General features: G+C 40.1%; 1 long non-coding RNA gene across 1 annotated transcript; it reads left to right on the forward strand.

The window, feature by feature from the left end:
• Positions 1-338: 338 nt before the first annotated feature.
• Positions 339-10,524, forward strand: LOC103788712 (uncharacterized). The gene is made up of 3 exons (XR_013528408.1): positions 339-5,171; positions 5,466-5,601; positions 10,398-10,524. It is a non-coding gene; the product is annotated as an uncharacterized LOC103788712 (long non-coding RNA).
• Positions 10,525-14,556: the final 4,032 nt, after the last annotated feature.

The raw sequence follows: 14,556 nt of genomic DNA on the forward strand, positions 1-14,556 counted from the left end.
GTCCCATAGAATATTTAACATTGGGGTTTGGGAAATTAAGCTGATGAGCTCTATAAAAGACAACCCTGAAAATAAAAAATTTGTCCTCAGCCAGGATTAACATATATATCAATAAAGGATATGTGTGTGTGTATGTATCAATAAAGGACATATATCAATTGATATATATATCAATAAAGGATATGTGTGTGTGTATGTATCAATAAAGAACATATATCAATTGATACATATATCAATAAAGGATATGTGTGTGTGTATGTATCAATAAAGAACATATATCAATTGATATATATATCAATAAAGGATATGTGTGTGTATGTATCAATAAAGAACATATATCAATTGATACATATATCAATAAAGGATATGTGTGTGTATGTATCAATAAAGAACATATATCAATTGATACATATATCAATAAAGGATATGTGTGTGTGTATGTATCAATAAAGGACATATCAATTGATATATATATATCAATAAAGGATATGTGTGTGTGTGTGTGTGTGTGTGTGTGTGAATAAAGGACATATATCAATTGACATATATCAATAAAGGATGTGTGTGTGTGCGCGCGTGCGTGTGCACGCACATGTGTGGGTATGTATATATCCTTTAAGAATTCTTGAAATTTACAGAAGAACCCTTCAGTCTTTTTTATTATTCCTTAAGTACACAATGATTTCAGTATTTGGAATTGCAGAAATTAACATTTGATTTATTAAAATAATCTTTAGTTGCTTGCCAAATTTGTTTAACTATCTAATAAGAAAAGTGTTTACTCAGGGGGTTCCATCATAGCTGATTCATATGTGTGATGAAATACGTGAAAGTGTCTATTCTCTCCTTTATTATCATGAAATAAAAAGACATATTTTCTCTTTTATACACCTTTCATTGCAAGCTCACTGTTTAGTGTTCCTTAATCTCTTCACATGTTGTCTTTATTTTGTGTGTTACTTTTCTGATTTAACTCTGGAAAATAAGATAGAAATGAATGAAGAATGTAATGTGCAATGTGTAATGAAGATGTGTAAACACATCTCCTTCTTAAAAATTATTAAATTCTATGTGAAAATTCACAGAACCCTAAGTCCACAAAGGAATCTGCATACATGTCTGCATGAGAATGTTTGGTAAAATATTTTGGCAAGTTTAGTTACAGAAAGACTTGCATAGGAAGATAAAGTTTGGTAAGGACAATGTTTTCTGGGGATGTGTTTAACCTCCCCTAGTGGAGAGAAGGAAGTCTAGGGAAAACTCCCTAACTACTTTGATTAGTCTGTAAAATTTATCTAATTAGATGACTTCCTCTGAACACATTGGGCTTGCTAATTAGCTTTCACTTAGTTAAGCAAGAAAAAAACTGGACACCACTAAAAAAAAATTCTCACCCCTTACCCACTTATAAACTAGATCATCTTCATGAAGATGTTTAGAAATTAACTGAAATGTCATTAGCATATTTCATTTCTTAGTCAACCTAACAAGACAATTCCCTGATGTAGAAAATGTACCACTTTATTTTGAGTTGAAAAAAAAAAAAATCTTTTACCAGAGTTTTTCTCATCTGAATATTTTAGAACCAAGTCTTATCATTTCTAACCACAATCATCTACCAAAGAGGAAAAATTATCTGCGATTTTGAAAACACGCTTGCTGCTGCTGTGTTGAAGAAAAATGCATCTTATTAAAGCATCTTCAGCTGGCATTTTTCATGAATTGATGGACATCTGTTCAGCCTGGGTATTGTGCAGCTCAAAACACATTTATTCTCTCAGCATTCTTAAAGGGCTCTGTGCACTCTCTGAATGCCAAAGATAACATCTAGATCAGCAATTTCTCATAAATCATTGGAACATGGAACATGAAACAAGAAGAAACCAGGAATTCAATAATAAATACAGCAAGGTGCACAAACAAGAGAATTGAAACCAGATGAAAAGAAGCCTTTCAGAACAGAAGGTCAAGAAACACGTTTCCCCTGCTCCCTCAATCCTCAGAATAATCCCTCTGATTGTGCTTTCTATCCAGCCATCAGCTTACTGCTCTGAGTCGGTTTTGGAATATTTATGTGCTGGATTTAAGGCTTTAACATGCAACTGAAAAAATTAGTGTAGTTTATTTTAGTTTGCTCAAGGTTGCAGGCCATTATGCAACAAGGGGGTAAACAGTGTTTATTGTACTTTAAGGAGCACTGTGCCCATACACCCTAACATAAATTCCAGATATGGGTACATCAATGTAGTTCAATGTAATATATATATATATATATATATGAAGTCACATAAATTATAATAAAGCAATATTGTTACAGAAAAGGGGGCCTAGATGGTTCTTGGATTTCATGCCAGAAAGAATTAGGAGTGAGTCCACAGAATAAAGTGAAAAGAAGTTTATTAGGAAAGTACAGGAATGAAAGAATGGCTATTCCACGGAAAGGGCAGTCCTGGGGACTGCTGGTTGCCCATTTTTATGATTATTTATTGATTATATGCTAAACAAGGAGTGGATTATTCATGCCTCCCCTTTTTAGACCGGATAGGGTGACTTCCTGATGTTGCCATGGCATTTGTAAACTGTCATGGTGCTGGTGGGAATGTAGCAGTGCAGGCCACCAGAGGTCACCCTCCTTACCATCTTGGTTTTGTGGGTTTTGGCCAGGTTATTTACTGCAACCTGTTTTATAAGAAACGTCTTTGTGACCTGTAACTTGTGCTGAGCGACCATCTCATCCTATGAGTAAGTATGCCTTAACTTACTGAGACTGCAGCCCAGCAGGTCTTATTAGCCTTATTTCAACAAGCCCCTATTCAGGATGGAGTTGCTGATTCGAACACCTCTGACAATGTAACAGACTTCATTTTTAAACAAAAATGTCAGAATTTGTCAGGAGCCATGTTAGAAAAATATACATATTCTAACAATGTTGAACATAACTAAATATATTATGGAAATGTTGCTTTGAATCTTGAAAACTGAAGTCCATTCATTAAAATATTCTCTATGGTGATTAATTATCATCATTTGTCAGTGTGGCTGAACTTCTGGAAACATCATCATTTGGTGGCAAGTATAGCAAATGGTGTAGGGGAAATAATTTTGTTGTTAAAAACGTGGAATGCTTAGCAATGAAAGTGGTTTTGAAAGCATTTCCAAGGACAAGTTACGAAAGATGGCCAATGTCTTCCCACACGATTACTCAGTATGTAAGCTGAATATTGGGGGCTTTTTTTTGTATTTTGTTTTGTCTGTAACAGCCTTATTTTACTCTTTTAAATATTTTAGTTTAATTTAAAGTGCATGAGCGCACACTTATAAAATGAATCCTAAGTCATCATTATAGACTAAAGAAATGATCATAGGAATAAACAGTCTATCACTGCAAGTTCAGATTTATACACACTTGCATGCTGTTTGTTATTTTAAAAAATCTGAATGCTTTCATAGCATATTTTGTGATTATATCATCTTTGACATACTAAGTTGATTTATTTTGGTCCTTTCCAGCTCTCCTTAAATTTAACTTTTTACCCTTGATTTTGGTGCTCCATATTAGGCTTATCAGAAATAAACCATTGCAACACAGAAAAAAATCCCCTCACACTCACCTCCTTTAGTCCCCCACTGTGGATAACTTCCTTCCATGCAGAGACGTATTATCCCCCCGGTCACTATTCAGAAGCCGAATTCTGTTTCGTTACCTAGGTTTCTTGCTACACAGGTAGGCATTATCACATGTGGGTAAGCATGTGGATCTGGCTCTCTAGCCAGAAAAGCAGAGTCCAAGATGCACTCCTTCCACTTGCCAACCATTACCCAAGTTGCTCAACTGCTCTGTGCCTCAGTTTTCTTGTGGGCAAATTGGAAATTACTGTAGCTCCTAATCTGTAGATTGTAAATTTTAATGAGTTTAAAACACTGCAAAGAGCTTCTGGTAAATGGTGAATCTCAATAAACATTTGCTATAATTAGTATACTAAAATAAATATATAGGCAGAGCAAGGTGGCTCACACCTGTAATCCCAAGAAGATTGCTTGAGGCTAAGTGTTCAAGATCAGTCTAGGCAACATAGAAAGACCCCCATCTCTACACAAAGGGGGAAAAATAGCTAGGTGTGGGCATGGTGGTGCACTCCTGTAGTCCTAGCTACTTGGGAGGCTGAGGTAGGAGGCTCACTAGAGCCCAAGAATTCAAGGTTACAGTGAGTGATGATCATGCCACTACACTCCAGCCTGGGCAACACAGCAAGATCCTAGCTGTAAAAATTAAAAGAGAGAAGAAAAAAGAAAATCAATTAAATTAGTAAAATAGATATACAGAGTGAGTCTTCTAGCTGTATAATTTATTACATTAATTCCCTACATTAGATAGTTTCTAAATTTTTGCTGTTATAAATGATGTGACAACTTTGTTCATTATTGTTTCCTTAAAATAATTGGAGTTTATGGGCAATTTTATTGTGTGGGTGATTTTTTTTTTTTTTTTTTCTTTTTTGGTAGAGATGAGGTCTTGCTACGTAGCCAAGGCTGGTCTTGAACTCCTGGGCTCAATGATTCTTCCGTTTCAGCCTCCGAAAATGCTGGGATTGCAGGTGTGAGCCACCATGCCTGGCCTCAGAGTACATTTTTAATCCTTTTAATTTTGTTTTCCAAATCAGCCATTCGAACTGCATCAACTTATATCACATCTATAGAGACTTAATATCTATAGCTAACCACGCACCTTTCAGTGTGCACATTAGCAGAATCCCTCTCTACCGCTTTAATACATTAGCTGCCTCTATACATTCAACACACACTGATCACACAGAAAAACAGGTGTTACTGGTTCAATCACCCAAACCATTTATATTATTGCAAATGCCTGGTTCTTCCCCATTGCCTTTGTCTTTCATCTTGGTTCCATTTCCTGTCTTATCCCTACTTCTTTCTCCTTACAACCTGTTGCAGCTTCAGAGAAGTGCAAGCTCCCGATCTCAGAAAATGTCTTCTGACCTGCTATCACTGGAGTTCTTAAAAGCTTAGGGTCCCTGCTGCACCAAGGTCTGGTCTTCTTCCTTTAAGCCAGATGAAATAAAAGAAGAATACTAAAGAAGGCTTACAATGAAAGCAGAGGCAGAAAACAGCAAAAGAAGAGGAGAAACCTCTACCGTGAGCATGATTCTAAGGTAGGACTCATGTATGTGGAAGTCCTTTACACACTAAAACAAAAACATTTAAGAGACATCCTCAGGTGTAGAAACAAGGCATAGAACAGAGTGTAGTGTGTGTCAGCATTTGCATTTTTAAAAGTCCAAGAATATGTGTGCGTTGCTTGTTTATGCGTAGTATACATCAGATAGCATACGAAAGACCCCGTAGCTCTGATGACCCCATTAAAACATCCCAGAACAAGGATATAAAAGGATTCTTTTCATTCCCTATCCTTTTATACGGTTTGATTTTTTTTTTTTTTTTGACAGTCTCCCTCAGTTGCCCAGGCTGGAGTGCAGTGAAGTGATCTCACCTCACTGCAGCCTCCCACTCCCAGGTTCAAGCAATTCGCCTGCCTCAGCTTCCTGAGTAGCTGCGATTACAGGCATGCGCCACCATTCTCAGGTAATTTTGTTTGTTTTTTAGTAGAGACAGGGTTTTGTCTTGTTGGCCAGGCTGGTCTCAAACTCCTGACCTCAGGTGATCCACCCACTTTGGTCTCCCAAACTTCTGGGATTACAGGCATGAGCCACCGCGCCCAGACTGAATTTTGAACTATATGAATGTATTATCTATTCAACTGTAGATAAGTGAAATATGTTAAAACTTTTCTCTCATTAGTGAATACCTTGTATTACTCCTTAACTTACATAAATGACGCTTTTCTCTTTAGAACCCACTCCCTGTCTTTATCCTAAATTGTCCTATTAGCATACATAATAAAGGACCCCAGGGACTAAAAGGCATTCTTCTGACAAAATTGTTAATCGTAAATTTCAATTATCCACAGCCTGCATATGACACAGCTCTGTCAGATAAAATCCTTCCAGGTTATCTTCATTTTCTGTTGGATAATAACTAAAGGTTTGGGAGGGAAAGGCAGCAATTGCTTCTAGGTTTCAGACTAGAGGCAGGGTTAGGGGAAAAAATCCTCAGCTTTCCTTTTTTCTTTTCTTTCTTTTTTTTTTTTTTTTTTCAGAAGGAAGAAGCTCATTATGTTTGGACCACCCACTGCTATAGATTCTAAAAACATTTTGGCTTTTCTTGAGGTGCCTTAATAAAATATAACCCCAAATGATTCGCTTAGACAAGTAGTCTTAACAGCAAGGAAAGCAAACCCTTTGTGAAAACAGCCATAAACCTTCTATCTTTTATCTTTACCATTTTCGCTGAGTCTGACATGAAACAGATCCACACCAGCCTCCACGGGGGTTAAATAGAGAACCATCCAAACATCACAGAGTGTCGTCCAGAATTTTGATGACTTCCATTCGTTGATTCTGGTGCAAAATGCCTGGCTTGGGATAAAGAGACCATGATGCCCCTCCCAGAACAGACACTTGCAGAGTGTTCCAGGAACAGCAGCTCATTCCAGCCCCCAGCACAAGATGCACATGTCTCAGAACGAGCCTCCATCCTTTTCCTAGAGAACTGAGCATAAATAGCTTGTTCTATATCTGGCTCCAAGTCCATTTCTGTTCTGTCTTGGAGTACAGTCTGAGCTCCCAGTTTGTTTTAGGTCAACTTTCAGCGTCTACTTCAGCTCACTTGTTTGATCTACTAAGCTCTTGCTCCTGTGTTTTATCAAACGTAGGGATGTAGAGAGAATCAAAGGATCTAGGTACCTGCTTTTAGGGGAGATCAGAACAAAGCTGGAGGCAGATGCGTTAGTTCCTGGATCTCCAGATCGCAGAGCAAGGGACCCACTCTGGAGCCTAAACTCTACGAGAGACCACAGAGCAGCCTTAAATACAAAGGAGTTTTACACAGGAAAAAAAACCAAATACTATGAGGAGTTACATTAAATAGTAATAGTATTGTTTTGAATGGGGTTGTGGGTAATTCCTACATTCTTCTTTATAACTTTTGTACTTTTCAAATTCCCTAATGTGAACTCACTGCTTAGTAGGTCTGTAAGCTTAAAAATTACTATCATCTGGAATCTCATTTCAAAAAAATCTTTAAAATGGAGACAAGAGGAAACATTCTTAGCCCCTATGGAAGAATAAATGAGGTCATAATCATACAGTGCCTGGCATGTTGTGGTCACTCAATAAACACTGCTTTCCTCCCCACTGTCCTCTTCTTTATGCTCCACTTTCATTACAAGGTCAGCAGATTGGATCAGGACCAGCTGGGAGGGCTACTTCTATGAGAGATCTGTCCACAATCATAGTTTTTAATGTTCAACGCACCAGAATCACCTCGAGGGCTTGTTAAAACAGACTGCTGAACACAGCACATCTATGAGAATGGCCAAACGCTGATAAGGGTGTGGAGCAAGAGAAACTCTCATTTACTGCTGGTGGGAATGCAGAATGGTACAGCCACTTTGGAAGACAGTTTGCCAGATTCTTACAAAATTAAATGTACTCTTACTATACAATCCAGCAATCATGCTGTTTGGTATTTACCTAAAAAAGTTAAAAACTTATGTCTAGACAGAAACCTGTACATGAATGTTTATAGCAGTTTTATTCATAATTGCTAAAACTTGGAAGCAACCAAGAAACCCTTCAGCATGTGAATGGACAAACTGTGGCACGTGCAGACGATGGAATATCATTTCATTCAAATGAGCTGTCAGGTTGGTGCAAAAGTAATTGCAGTCTTTGCCATTATTAATACTGTTAATTGCAAAACCTGCAATTACTTTTGCACCAACCTAATATTAAATCATAAAAAGACTTGGAGAAAACTTAAGGGCATATTACTAAGTGACAGAAGTCAATCTGAAGAGGCTACAGACTACATAGTTACAATTATAGGAAATTCTGGAAAAGACAAACTATGGAGGCAGTAAAAGGATCAGTGGTTGCTAGAGGTTAAGAGGAGGGAGGGATAAGTAAACAGAGCACAGGAATTTCAGGGTGAAACCGTTCCATATAATACTACAATGGTGGATACATGTCATTAATTATATGTTTGTCCAAACTGATAGAATATACAGCACCAAGAGTGAACCCTTAATGTCATGTATGGACATTGGGTGATAATGATATGTTCACGTAGGTTCATCCGTTGTAGCCAGTGTACCACTCTGGTGGGGGATGTTGATCATGGGAGACGCTATGCATTTGTAGGGGCAACAGGTGTATGAGAAATCCCTGTACCTGCCTCTCAGTTTTGCTGTGAGCCTAAAACTGCTCTAAAACATAAAGTCTTTATGAAATAAATTTGTTTAGGAAAAGAAAAAAAGCAGACTGCTAGGTCTCACCCCCAGGTTCTGATACAATAGGTCTGGGGTAGAGCCTGAGCATCTGCATTTTTAGTGAGTTCCCAGGAGCTGCTGATGCTGCTGGTCCAGCAGGCACACTTTATTGGTCCAGAGAACACACATAGATCTACAAGATCCACAACAAAAGTCCCTTTCAAATTAGTCTAAATGTAAGTATCTGGTTGCTTCTTTCTTGTTTCTCTGTATTTCTTCCCTTCCTTTCTTCCTTCCTCCTACCTCTCAGTTCTTTATCTTCATATTTGAGAGTTTTAGAAACCACACTATATTTCTCACCTCTGTTCTCACCTCTGTCAGCAGCTCAAGTCTCTTCTTATGTTAAGAAACCAGGAGGGAGCAACGATGTGGTTTTGTGTTGAGTATCTTATTTCATTCAGATACTGAGAAAAAGAGAAACAAGCATTCTCTGGGTTGTTTGCTAATCTGAACTGTTATTGTCTGTTCATAATGGAAAGTCTTTTTGATGACTGATGCTTTTAAAAAAATTGGAAACCCTATAGGCTCCCTGTTGCCAAAGACTATTTTTGACATTTTAGAGTTTGTTTAATCTTTTATCAATATAAATATTTGAAAAATAAAACAGGAAAATGCCCATGGAAAACATTTCAGATCGGTGCTTGGAAGGACAGAGCAAGTTCAGCGTGAAGCCTGTTAAAGCCCCCTCATCTTCCACTCAAAAGCCGTGTCTTTTCTGCAGCCTGTTAAAGCCCCCTCATCTTCCACTCAAAAGCCGTGTCTTTTCTGCAGCCTGTTAAAGCCCCCTCATCTTCCACTCAAAAGCGGTGTCTTTTCTTGAGGCCCATGAGCCCACTGAAGTTGGATACAAAGTGCTGTGTTTCCTTAATGTGCATTTTTCTGGGAAGAAGTTTACGGCCTTCAGTGGATTTTCAGAGGGATTATGACACAAAAAAGATGAACAAATACTGCCATGGGGATGTGCTTAATCAAAACCCACATCTTAATTTTTCCATAAAGGAAGTAAATTTCTAGTATGGGAGCATGGGGTGGTGAGAGTCCCGTTGAAAGAGGAGTGAGGCACAAACGCTGCCGATGAGCTAGCAAGATACCACTGTCTCAGCCTTTCTCCTTGTTAGAGCAGAGAAAATAAAAAATGTTTCTGGGCGCGGTGGCTCAGCCTGTAATCCCAGCACTTTGGGAGGCCAAGGCTGGTAGATCACAAGGTCAAGAGATTGAGACCATCCTGCTCAACATGGTGAAACCCCGTCTCTACTAAAAATACAAAAAATTAGCTGGGCATGGTGGCGCGTGCCTGTAATCCTAGCTACTCAGGAGGCTGAGGCAGGAGAATTGCCTGAACCCAGGAGGCAGAGGTTGCGGTGAGCCGAGATTGCGCCATTGCACTCCAGCCTGGGTAACAAGAGCGAAACTCCATCTCAAAAAAAAAAAAAAAGGTTTTCCTAAATGAGTTCTTATCATGTTTAGTGAGAGGTTTGTAAGGCCCTTAGCATAGTATCTGGTACATGACAGATGCTAACTAAATGGCAGCCAGTAACAGTGAGGTCCTGCTGGCGTGCTGTTTTATGTTGTCCTATGGTGATGGCTACACAAGCACTAGAAGCAAAGATCTTTGGTTTAGTGAGAGGTTTGTAAGGCCCTTAGCATAGTATCTGGTACATGACAGATGCTAACTAAATGGCAGCCAGTAACAGTGAGGTCCTGCTGGCGTGCTGTTTTATGTTGTCCTATGGTGATGGCTACACAAGCACTAGAAGCAAAGATCTTTGGCATACCTTTGATTGGAACCGAAGGATCAGTGGTCTCTCTCTGTGAGATAGGGGTTATTACCTTTATTTTACCAGAAGTGAAACTCCGGTTCATTTCCAAAGGACTTGGGGTGGGTGTTATTTTATGTTGCATTCGCTTTTTAGAGTCATCTTTTCTGCCAGTGAAGCTGAATCATGTCATTACATACACATACCAGCATTTTACCTCTTGTGTCTTGCAGGAAGTATCATGATTTCCAAGCACTCAACCTCTGAGAAGGACTGGTCAAGATGGGATCTTCGAAAACATCTTGGCAGAGGCTGGGAAGCGCTGATGGGTAAAGTTTCCTCCATGTCCTTTCATGACCTTGTCTGGTTCTCGACTCTGTGCTCTGCCTCCGAATCACTGCCATGGCAAGGAGTCATGCTCATCCCCGCTGTGTCATGCTCCCTAGGAATTAGTTTTGTACTTAAGCAAAAACTTGGCTGAGAAAGTGAAAATATAACATACGCTCATGCACAAAATGATAGCACACACATACCACTTAAAATATTTTGTTTTCTGAAAAAAAGTGAAAACAAACAGACTCCAAATTAAGATAATATTTTAACTTAACTTACACTGTTGAGGTTGATGATAACACTCAGCAGAAATGCTTACTGCTACTCCCAGCTAATTAGTCTCTTGTGTTTTTACAGTTCCTCCTCTTAGCCAAGGAGTGAGGTCCTCGCTACTCAACATGTGGTCTATGCACCAACAGGATTAGCATAACCCGGTCACTTGTTAGAAATGCAGAATCTCAGGCCCACCACAGACCTGCTGAGTCCAAAATGTAAATTTTAACAAAAGCTTCAGGTCATTCATATGCATATTAACATTTAAGAAGCGTTCGTTTAGGTAGCCAAATACTTTCTGCTGAGCACATTTCCAGGGCATGGAGAGAGCTTTCTGTTTATTGCCTTTCTTCCTTCCAGTACATTGGAGGGTCAGTACCAGAGCACCTCTCTGCTCTCTAGAATCTTTCTTCTTTTCCTCCTTCTTCCTTCTTTTTCTTCCTATCTTTTTCCTCCTCCTCCTTCATTAGAGACAGAGTCTCACTATGTTGTCCAGGCTGGTCTGGAACTCCTCAGCTCAAGTGATCCTCCCTCGTTGGCCTCCCAAAGTGCTAGGATCAGGCTGGGTACAGTAGCTCATGCCTGTAATTCCAGCACTTTCGGAGGCTAAGTTGGGCTGATCAGTTGAGATCAGGAGTTTGAGACCAGGCTAGCCCAAAAGGCGAAAGCTTGTCTCTACTAAAAATCCAAAAAATTAGAGGATGTGGTGATGCACACCTGTAGTCCCAGCTACTCAGGAAGCTGAGGCAGTAGAATTGCTTGAACCCAGGAGGTCGAGGTTTCAGTGAGCTGAGATCGTGCCCCTGCACTCCAACTGGAGTGACAGAGCGAGACTCCATCCCCAAAATAAAAATAAAAAAAAAATACATAAATAATTAAAAAAAAAAAAAGGCAGTAGGATTACAGGCACAGGCCATCACACCTGGCAAACCAGCCTCCTTATTCTCTTTTTGTGGCTTCTGTCTCACTGAAGCATCCAAGGATGTGTCCCATGTTGATCAAGATTGATTGCCACCCTCTCCTGAAAAGCCCAGAGCCAGCAAAAATCAGAGGCCAGGCAGAAACAATTCTCCATTCCACCAAAATTCTTCGTTGTGGGCACTAATAGATAAAGTGTAAAGGCTCTACTTCCCAATAACAGCATTCCTAGAGCAAGTTTTTAATGACTTAAAATGAAAGAAATTGTTGCTCAGGATTCTAATAAGAGCATGCTGGAAAAAAAAAAGGAGAGGTTAGGAAGTGATGCGAGCAGAGAGAGAGGCATTTAAAATAGAAACGCTGTGGGCCTTGCTGGGACAGTGTGCTATGTATAGGTAAGCCACTTACCTAACACTTTCTGTGTGGGAAAGCGCTGTACCCAGTTCCACAGTGATGATTTTCAGAGAGTGCGCTTGCATTTCCAGTAGTGAGTTTGAACCCGCTGTTGGCCAAGAGCCAGATGACTATGTGGATCCTGGGACTGTCATTTCAGTATGCGTCCCTGTTTTAAGGGTAGCAAGGATTAGCTGTTAGTCAGGCACAGTAAGACACGCAGACACGGAAATGACTGTCCTGAAGGAAGAAGTTTTTATGCTCACAGATCCCTAGAAGCAGGGAGGGCAGCAGGTTGCACAGGGCCACATAGGGAAGCATTCAGGAGGCAGAGGGAGCAGGAAAACATGGGCGAGAGCCTTTATTGTGCTTCATAGGAAGAACCAGGCGAGGCTGAGTAAGCAGGTTCAGGGCAAATTAGAACACTTCCAGTGAGCTCTGGGGTATGGGAGCTGTATCCAGCTGCCTTGTAGCTGGCCCTGGGGCGATTAGGGCAAATCCCAGAGTGGAAGAGTCCTGGGAGGGTTCAATAAAATGGTGCTTGTGGATTTGGGCTCTGGATTGTTTGATTTGTGTATGAAAGGTGCACTCACAGGCTAATTGCTTTCTCTAGTAATTAGCTAACGTTGGGAGGGGCAGTCCCTCCAGGGTCAGCGAGGCCTGAAAATGTCAACACATCAGAAATATAAAAAGGCACAGTTAATACCGGCCTAACTAAATGGAATGAGTCTTTGAAGCCAAAGTCTGCAAAAGTTCAGTTCTCTTTTCAAGCTGTATCTATATATACACAATCATTCTGACCATTTTGAGGGAAGAACTAAAATTCAATTCTGTATGCTGTTCATCTAATGTACACTTATTAGTGGATAAACTGAGTAATAATTTGGGGGGTGACTAGGGAAGGTGGCATTAGTGAGCCCTAATTTCAGGAATATAAGCCATGCTGTTAGGGATATCCAGTAACTATCTCCAAGAGGGATGGGACCTGTGGTTTCTGTTGCTATTATTATTAAAATGGTGTCCTGACTTGGGAACAGAACAAATGATGGCAGCTTCCCAAAGACACAGGGAGAGAAAAAGCAGGTTGAGTCCCTGAGGGTAGAAATCAACAAGAGGACCTTGTCAGGGATCAGCCTTTGACGTGAGGAGCCCTGGGATTCTGCGGGAGGAGGTCCAGTGGGGTCTCCTCTCAGGCTCAGGGGGGTTAAGTGATGTGACAGAGGTCACAGAGCTAGAAAAAGGCAGATCCAAACCCTAAATCCAACTCAGTGGGCTTCTTAGCCTGGAGAAGTCTGGGGTAGTGTTTCTCAAATTTTAGCTGCTTCCAAATCACCCAAAGGTCTTGTTAAAACAGAGTGCTGGGCTACAGCTCCAGTGTCTGGTTCAGTAGGTCTGGAGTGGGCTGTGAGTTTGCATTTCTAAGTTTCCAGGCAATGCTGGTGCTGCTGGTCCAGGAACCGTACTTTGGGAACTCCTGCTGTATAAACTTCCCCCGCTAGATAGAGACAGTTCTAATACGGCTTTCCTCACAGGCCATTACCATGTTCCTAACTCCTAAAAATGGCTTGTCTACTGGACTATAGCAGAGACGCACATTAATGAGTAGTAGGGACAGGAATGGTCATTGTTTAAATGTCTCCTCCTTCCCACTTTCTTTCTCATCTTCCCCTTCCCTATTTTCTCACTGGGGAAAGATTTTGGCTTAACAGTCAACTCCCAGGTTCTTCTCTAAGATGTTGAAACCTCCAACTAGGCAAAACAGAAAATAAAGGAAGCCCGAGAGGCTAAATCGCTGTAAATTAATGTTGAAAGAAAAGGAAACAAATATTACAAATCCACTTTGGCTAGGCATTGCAAAGACCCTTGGGGGAGAATTGAGAGTGGAGTAGAGAGTAAGAGGCTCTGGAATCACTGCAGGAGGTTAGAGAGGAGGAAAAGAGAGAAGAAAGGTTCAGTGGACTATGGCCTAAATGTTATTCATAGCCTTCAACAGATATAATTAGAGATTGAAGTGATTTTTACTCCTGAACTATCTCTTTGATTGTAATATCACGAGTCTGGGTCAATGGGCTCTAGGACTAATCTGGAACACAAAATTGGTCTTAGAATAGTGGTGATGGCTTTATTTAGACTCATTCTCTCCATTCCATATCAACAGATGGCAAGAAAGCCAGCTAGAAAGGCATTATCAGGATACCCAAGGAAATACAAGAACAGTAATGGTGCGCATTTAATTTTGAGTCATTAAAAAATTCGTACTAGGATTCTTCTTTGTTGCCTCCAAACATTCAGTAAAAGTTTATTATACAAAACAGCAATGTCTTGGAGAATGTGGAAGAAAGTAGTGTGTCTGAAATGGGAACCAAGTGATAATGAAGAGGATAGCAACTGATAAGAGCAGTGATGGGAAAAGTAGAGGAGATGGAAATGAGACCAGGAGTGGAGACTTGGAGTGAGAGGTGACAGGTAAGCATG

The sequence above is a fragment of the Callithrix jacchus genome, chromosome 17 (genome assembly GCF_049354715.1).
Source record: "Callithrix jacchus isolate 240 chromosome 17, calJac240_pri, whole genome shotgun sequence".
Classification (NCBI taxonomy): Eukaryota; Metazoa; Chordata; class Mammalia; order Primates; family Cebidae; genus Callithrix; species Callithrix jacchus.